This window comes from Triticum aestivum, chromosome 5D (assembly GCF_018294505.1).
Source record: "Triticum aestivum cultivar Chinese Spring chromosome 5D, IWGSC CS RefSeq v2.1, whole genome shotgun sequence".
Classification (NCBI taxonomy): Eukaryota; Viridiplantae; Streptophyta; class Magnoliopsida; order Poales; family Poaceae; genus Triticum; species Triticum aestivum.
The window spans coordinates 453,957,291-453,964,589 of record NC_057808.1 but is presented as its reverse complement, the minus strand read 5'-3'; positions in this window follow the sequence as shown (position 1 = coordinate 453,964,589).

The window sequence follows — 7,299 nt, the reverse complement described above, 5'->3', positions numbered from 1 at the left end:
TGGACTTCTTGGAGATGCGGGATTGATCCTTAGACTGCACACTGGATTCAGGAGGTGCAGATTGCAATGGCTTCACTCTTGAAGCTTTTGGAGCTTCAGAAGATTTTGAAGCCTTAGACTTCTTCTTTAGCTTCGGGGGCTCAGGAACATCCTCATGCTCCCCTTCACCAGCAGCTTCGTCAACAGTGGCCCTCTGTGCAGAGATGTGGGAGAGAATCCCATCAAAGTCATTGAAGCGACTAATAATATTCCGATCAACTTCACGACTGCCATCTGACCTTGGGGCTGCTGGACCAGGGTTCAAGTCAATCCCCAGGTCCTTCTTGTTCTGCATAGCAGGCGCCCTTACAAACTGAAGATTTTTCTCAAACAATTCATCGTCGCGACACCATCGGAGACTGGATGGGTCGGCATCGTCAGGCTAAGGTCCTCTGACCATGCATGGATAGAAGCCCTGTCGGGTGGTAGGTGCGACATATGCCAACGGGTGGCTTATCATTGTGGGAGCCAGTAAGACATCGCCGGTGCCTGGAAACGGGATAAGGCGAAGACATGCACGCCGGCGAATCTTACCCAGGTTCGGGGCTCTCCGTGGAGATAACACCCCTAGTCCTGCTCTGCGGGGTCTCCGCATGATCACTAGATCAACACAAGTGGCTCCTTGAGCTGTGCGGCTAGAGGAGGAAGAAGGGCAAGGCTAGCTCTCCTCTTCTCTCTATGTGGTGTCTAAAACTCTTAAAAGATCAACCCTTTGCATGGTTGCCCTGGGGGGTTTATATAGGCCTACCCCCCAGGGGTACAATGGTAATCCGGCTGGATGCGGGTCCAGGCCGTCAGTGTCTGTACCCGCCAGCTTCTCCGCCGGCCGCTGGGGCCCGCCGACTGGTGGGTCCCGCCGGCTGCCGGCCTCTTGGCCGACAGGCCGGCCCCACCGCCTGGGGGTCTCGTCGGCGGCTGGTTACTGTAGCCTCGCCCCTGATGACGAGGGCTTTGCTGAGGTAAGCATGGCTACAGTGCCGTCGTCTGGCGGACTCTCACTGTAGTCTTACCTTGTCTTGTCTCCTTAATGATGCACATACTTCGAGGGAGTGAGGTAGCCGGCTATTGGGAGCCGGCTACACCTCAGGCCGACTGGGGGGGCTTGGCCGCCTTCGAGCGTCTCTCTGGCTGAAGGGGCCCGCCGCCCGCGGGCCGTACTAACAGCCTGTCGTGGGTGGCGTCACGATCAATATGGCAACAGTGCCGCGCCGGACGAGGGATGGCCGACCCGTACGGCGCATTGTGGCCATGTGTGCTCCGGGATTCGGGGGTGGCAGGCTTTACTGTAGCCATGCCCCGTCTCGTCACCGTTATGTGGGCGCAGTCCTTGAGGGTGCAATCTTGGCCGCTTGCCGGGAGCCGGCCCTCTTGTGGCCGGCATCGTGGAGTCGGTCTTCTTGTGGCCGGCTTCTTGGAGTCGGCCTTCTTGTGGCTTTCTTCGTGAGGGTTTCAGTGTCGGGCCGCCTTCCAGTAGTCGGCCTGTGAGATAGCCAGCCAGGGGAAGGCGGCCTTGTGCTTTGGGTGCTTGAAGGCTCGATCGGCCCGATGATTTTTAAAGAGCCAGGGGGAGTCGGTTAGGCTACCCGTGGCCATTTACTCCGACAATAGTCCCCGAAGCTGGTTGGGTTTCGCGGCTGAAAGGAGGACGAGAAGCTTAATCAGCTTCCTATCTTGAGGAGCCAGCAGCTAGGAGCCAGCTTTGACCAGGTGCGCCCTCTTGGTGAGGCTTCGAAATCTGAAGGCGGGAACCAGCTGGCGCGCACGCCAGGTTGCGGGCCGGCCGCTTGCCGCCCGCGCGCCACGTGGCGCCCTCGGGCTGGGAGAGCCTGCCAGCCCACGCACGCGACGGGACGCCATCGCAGGCCGGGGCCCGCCACTTCCACGCCTCGGCCCAGGCGTGGATCTCCTGTGGCCCAAAACGGGCCATTCGCCTTCCAACGGCAGTTTCCGCACGCCGTTAGGGCGAAATAATCGCGGGACGTGGGGGAGTGGGCGCAGTTAATCCCATGCCCCCCTACGCCTCGCCTCCTCGGCTTCGCCGCACGAGGCTATAAATAGTGGGAGGAGGAGGAGCGGCAGATGCTCGCACGCTCGCCCTCGCTCCGCCATCTCCTTCTTCTTCTTCTTCTTCTTCTCCATCGCCGTAGCCCCTCGCTGCCGCGCCGTCCCTCCAGTCATCGCACTACCCCGCAGCTTCGCCGCCGCGAGGCAGAGCTTTCGCCGTCGCCGCGCCTTTTTCATTTGCTTCTTGCCCTCATGTCGCGCGGCGAAGACTGGGCGGCTCCAACGTCCACGAGGACCACATCGACTTCCTCCGCAAGACGTGGCGGTTGCCCGGCAAGGATCATGTGCGGGTTCGTCTTGCGCCGAAGAGGGAGATCTCGCCGGCGCCGGAGGAGGGCGAGCAGGTAATCTTCCGCTCGCACTGCCTACGCGGCCTAGGCCTGCCTGTGAGCGGCTTCTTCCGCTCCTTCCTCGAGTTCTACCAGCTCCAGCCGCACCACCTCACTCCAAACACGGTGGTGCTGCTGTCCGCCTTCGTCACTTTGTGCGAGGGTTTCCTCGGCGTCCTTCCCACCCTCGAGCTCTGGGGGGAATTCTTCCAGTCCAAGCTCGGTACTGCCATGAGGGGCGTGCCGGCTCAGAGCGGCGCCTTCATCGTGATGCGGAGGCCGGTAGCCGACAACCCTTTTCCTCCCATCACGCTGATCCAGTCGGTGAAGCTCTGGCAGAAATCCTACTTCTATGTGAAGAACGTTGCTCCGCAAGGCGACTTCGTCAACTTGCCGGCTTACGCAGCCGGCCTGCCGGCTGGGAGGCGGCCCCAATGGTCCTATCGGGCCAGAACACTGTCGCCTGCTGGAGCCGCCGCCGTCGCGCGACTCCGGGTAATGGTCCAGTCGGAGGGCCTGACCGGGCCCGACCTGCTGGCCGCCTTCGTGGCGCGCCGGGTGCTCCCGCTCCAAGGCCGTCCTCATATGATTTGTCAAATGAGCGGCCAACTCGATCCGAGTCGGCTGTGTACCAAGGAGATGCCTCATGCAGAGGTGGCTCACATGGTGAACTACCTTACGAATTGCAAGCTCGCCGACGAGTGGCAGTTTGGCAAGGAGCCGTACTCCCGTGCCAATCCCCCACCTATGGTAAGCTTTCTTTTTCTTCTCTTCTTTACTTTTGTCACCAAGTTTCTCTCGGCCGACTCTGACCAGTCGGCTTGTCTTGACAGAGCCCCCTCCTTCGACCGGCAGCCGGGGTAGCGGGGGTGGAGCACCAATATCTCCCCGACCGGACGACGCACGACTTGGACGACCCCGACTTGGGGGCGGCCGCTCTGGACGACGACATCATGGGGGGAGGCGGCGAGGCAGGCGGCTCCGGGCTTGGAGCCAGCTTCGACGACTGGCCAGATGATGACGAGGCGGAGGTCGTCCCGTGCCGCCAGCCGGCGTCCGATCAGCATGGCTCGGCTTCATCTGCCGTGCCGGGCCGCGCCGAGCCTATTTGGCAGTCGGCCGAAGAAGCCCAAGAGCACGGCGGCGACGACCAGGCGGGACGAGGCGGCCGTGAAGGCTGCCCGCTTCCGCAAGGTGGTGAAGCAGCCACAAATGGTTTCGGCGTAAGTGTCAATTCTCTCACGTATTCCTTCTTCTTTTTTGTTGTTATTCTTCTAAGTCCTTGTCTCGACTTAAAAAATACAGGGCTCCGCTTTCTCTTGAGCGGACCGCTGCCGCCTCCGTGGTTGGAGCGGCAGGAGGATCTGGGAGCGCCCGCCGCGTGGACCCCCCGTGCCGAGCTTCAAGCAGAGACGGAGCGGAATGCGCGGGAGGCGCGGGAGGAGCGGGAGGAGCGGGAGGCGGAGGAGCTGGGGGCGGCCGCTGCCGCGGCGGCGCAGGAGACGACGAAGAGGTCGGCGGAGGCACAAACCGACGCAGCAGCCAAGGCTCAGGCGGAGGCTGCGGCCGCGGAGAGGGCGGCGGAGGCCCTGTGTAACCGGCCTCCGCTGCTTGTCGTCCCCCTTCGCGCTGTGGCGCCCGGGATCCCGGTGCCTCTGCCCGAGGAAGCCGGTGGCGACCAGCTGGCGGTGGAGAGGGGGAGGGCGACGTCGTTGTCCCCGAGAGGGAGGCGGCACCGCCATCGCCGACTGGGGCGGACCAAGGTGGCTGGCCTAGCGCGCCGCCCGTGCAACCGGCTGGAGGCGAGTCGGCTGCGAGGACAGACCTGGTGGTCCGGTCGCCATCGCGCCAGCGCGCAGGGAAGGCGACTTCGGCGCCGGGCCTGCAGAAGGCCGCGAGCTCTAGCTCGTCGGCCCAGGATCTGGAGACGGCTAGCGCCAGCTCGCCGGGGTGGACGCCGGGTGGTGGGATGGCCGTGTTGAACGTGGCGGCGCAAGAAGTCCGGAACCGGCTTCAATCCCAAGCCACCGTGCTGAAGTAGTATACTCAAGAGTTCCTCGCGACGCGGACGGCCATTCGGGTGAGTCTTCCCGCTTTTTTGTTTCTTGTTCTTGATTTCTTCCGTGGGGGCGCGTCAGCGCACCCACTGGGTGTAGTCCCCGAGTTTTGAGTCGGCTAGTGAGCAAGCGGCTTGGAACTTCTTAGTAGACTTCGATTGCAATCTTGTTCTTATTTGCTCCTCTGTCCTATTTGCAGGACTATCACAACCTCCGCGCGGCTACCTTCAACTCCCAGGTCCGGGAGCTAAATTAGAAGACCATTGATCTGACCGAGAGCCGGAGTAAGTGCTTCATCTTTTATCTCACGTGGGGGCGCGTTAGCGCACCCACTGGGTGTAGTCCCCGAGATTTGGGCCGACTGCTGAGCAGTCGGGCCGGATCTTTCCTGGCGACTTCTTTCTTATTGCCTTTTTTTTCTTTCTTTACCGTATCTGCAGAGGCCAATGCCAACCTAAGGGAGCAGTTGGGTGGGGTCCAGACTGCCCTTCACGCCAAGGAAGCCGAGTGCAACGCCTTGGCTCTGGAGCATGACCGCTTGGTCAAGAAGCTGGCCAACCAGGAGGAGAGCCATAAGGCGGCCCTGAAGGCAGCGCAGGACAGCGAGGCCGCCCTTCAAGCCGAATACGAGACCGGGGCGGCGAGCTAGGCTGAGGCAAGGCAAGCGCTGAGCGACGGTTACGGCTGGATCAAAGATTTGGTTGATGGTAGGCCGCCTTCTTCTTCGTCCCTTTGCTTGCCGCCTGCCATTTGGTCCATTTTCTGACTTTGTGTTTTCTTCCTTTCTTCTCTTGCACAGAGTACTTCCCTGGTTACTCCGTTGCCGCCAACCAAGTCATCGAGGCTCGCCGCGACGCGCAAAGGCAGACTGGAGCTGAGATTGCGCCGGATGCTCGCCGGTCGCTTGAGGAGCAGCTTCTCGCGATCCAAGCCCGCCTCCAGCCGGCTCACCGCATGCTCCGCCGTCTTCAGCGCGTTGGGGCGCAAGTGCTGGCCGCCCTCTGGCCCGGCGAGGTGGTTCCCCGTACCCCCAGTCGGACTGCCGACTGGCTGGAGGTAGCGGTTGGCCGCTTCGAGGCCTGGAAGGCTTCTGCAGCTCGGTCAGGCGCCAGGCGGGCGCTGGAGTTCGTCCGAGCTTGGTATCCTGGGCTGGATTTGGCCCAGCTGACCACCTGGCGGCAGGAGGCCAACGAGGAGCTGGAGGCGGTGCGGCCGGCTATCATCCAGCGCGCCTCGGCGATCGCCGACTACACCGACACCAGTGCCTTTGCCCCTGAGGTGAATGATGACGGCGTTGCTCAGCCGGAGGAGTGGTTTGGGCTGAACCCAGCAGATGGTGAAGACTCGGCGGAGGAGATCGACTCCAGTGACGAGGGCGAAGAGGAGGAGGGAGAGGATGGTGAAGACGCCGTGCCAGACGATGGAGCGACCGGCCAGCCTCAGCTTGATCGTGCCTCTAGCAACGAGGCGCGTGCGAGCGCGCCGCCTGCAACCGGTGATGATCTAGCCGAGACTCGCCAGCCGGCCACTCCTCCAGCCAGCACTGCCGTCTCCACTGACCTGCCCGGCTCGCCTGTTGCACCTTTGGCCTGATCCGCCGTCTTTGCTTTCCTGTTTATTACTCTTTGAACAATATTTGTTAAGTTTGCGCAGTTCCACCCACTGGGGGTGTATTCAAACTATGTTGAACGCCGGCCTTTCGAAGGCCTTTTGTGTAAATATAATCATGCATGTGCTTGGCTTCCGATTGTATTTGCTTTTCATCCTTTTGGCTGTTTCCTTTGCCGCCCTCCCTTGGTCGCCGCCTTCCCAGCCGGACAGCTGCTCTGCAGTCTGTGGCTGGGGAAGGGCTTGGCCGTTTGGGAGGGCAAGTACTCTAGCTTTTTTAGATTGTAGCAAGGTGAATCGGAAGCCGGCCAGCCGGCTGTTCTGACAGCCGGTTGGCGGGGTGGGAGGCCGGCTTGTGTTATATAAGTTCGTTAGTCCTTAGCCGTTTTTCGTGTGGGCATCCTTTCCTGCCTTTGACTCTTGCCAGTCGGACAGTCGATTCTTCGAGCTGCGACTTTCAACAAGAGAGGGCTTGGGTGCCGGCACACTACTTGTCTGACTGCAGGTAGAACTTTAATATAACTCAAGGCGGCAAGTCCCCGGGCCGACTGATCGAACCCGGTGCCGGACAGGAAAACAAATGTAGTAATACATTCATAGGTATGACACTCATCATACATAGATAAAAGAGGGTAGTCCCCGAGTGCTCCTCGGGGGGCCCGTTGTCTTGTACTTAATACAAAAGGTAGCGTGGTACATACTGCATTTAGCTGTAAAATCTTCGGAGGAGATTGGCGTTCCATGGTCGTTCCGACTCCTTGCCGGAATCATCTCTCTTGCGTGCCTTCGGCTTCTGTGCGTCGATCAGGTAGTAGGAGTCGTTGCCTAGGGCCTTGCTGATGACGAAGGGGCCTTCCCAAGGGGCCGAGAGCTTGTGCTGGCCGGCTGTTCGCTGGATCAGCCGGAGCACAAGATCGCCTTCTTGGAAGGATCTTGGCTTGACCTTCCGGTTGTGGTAACGGCGCAAACCCTGCTGGTAGATGGCGGACCGGCTGAGTGCTAACAGCCGGCCCTCTTCCAGCAGGTCAACGCCGTCTTCTCGCGCTTCCTTGGCCTCCGCCTCCGTGTACATGGTGACCCGAGGTGAGTCGAACTCAATGTCAGTTGGGATGACAGCCTCGGCACCATATACAAGGAAGAAAGGGGTGAAGCCGGTTGACTTGTTCGGGGTAGTACGCAGACTCCAGAGGACGGCGGGCAGC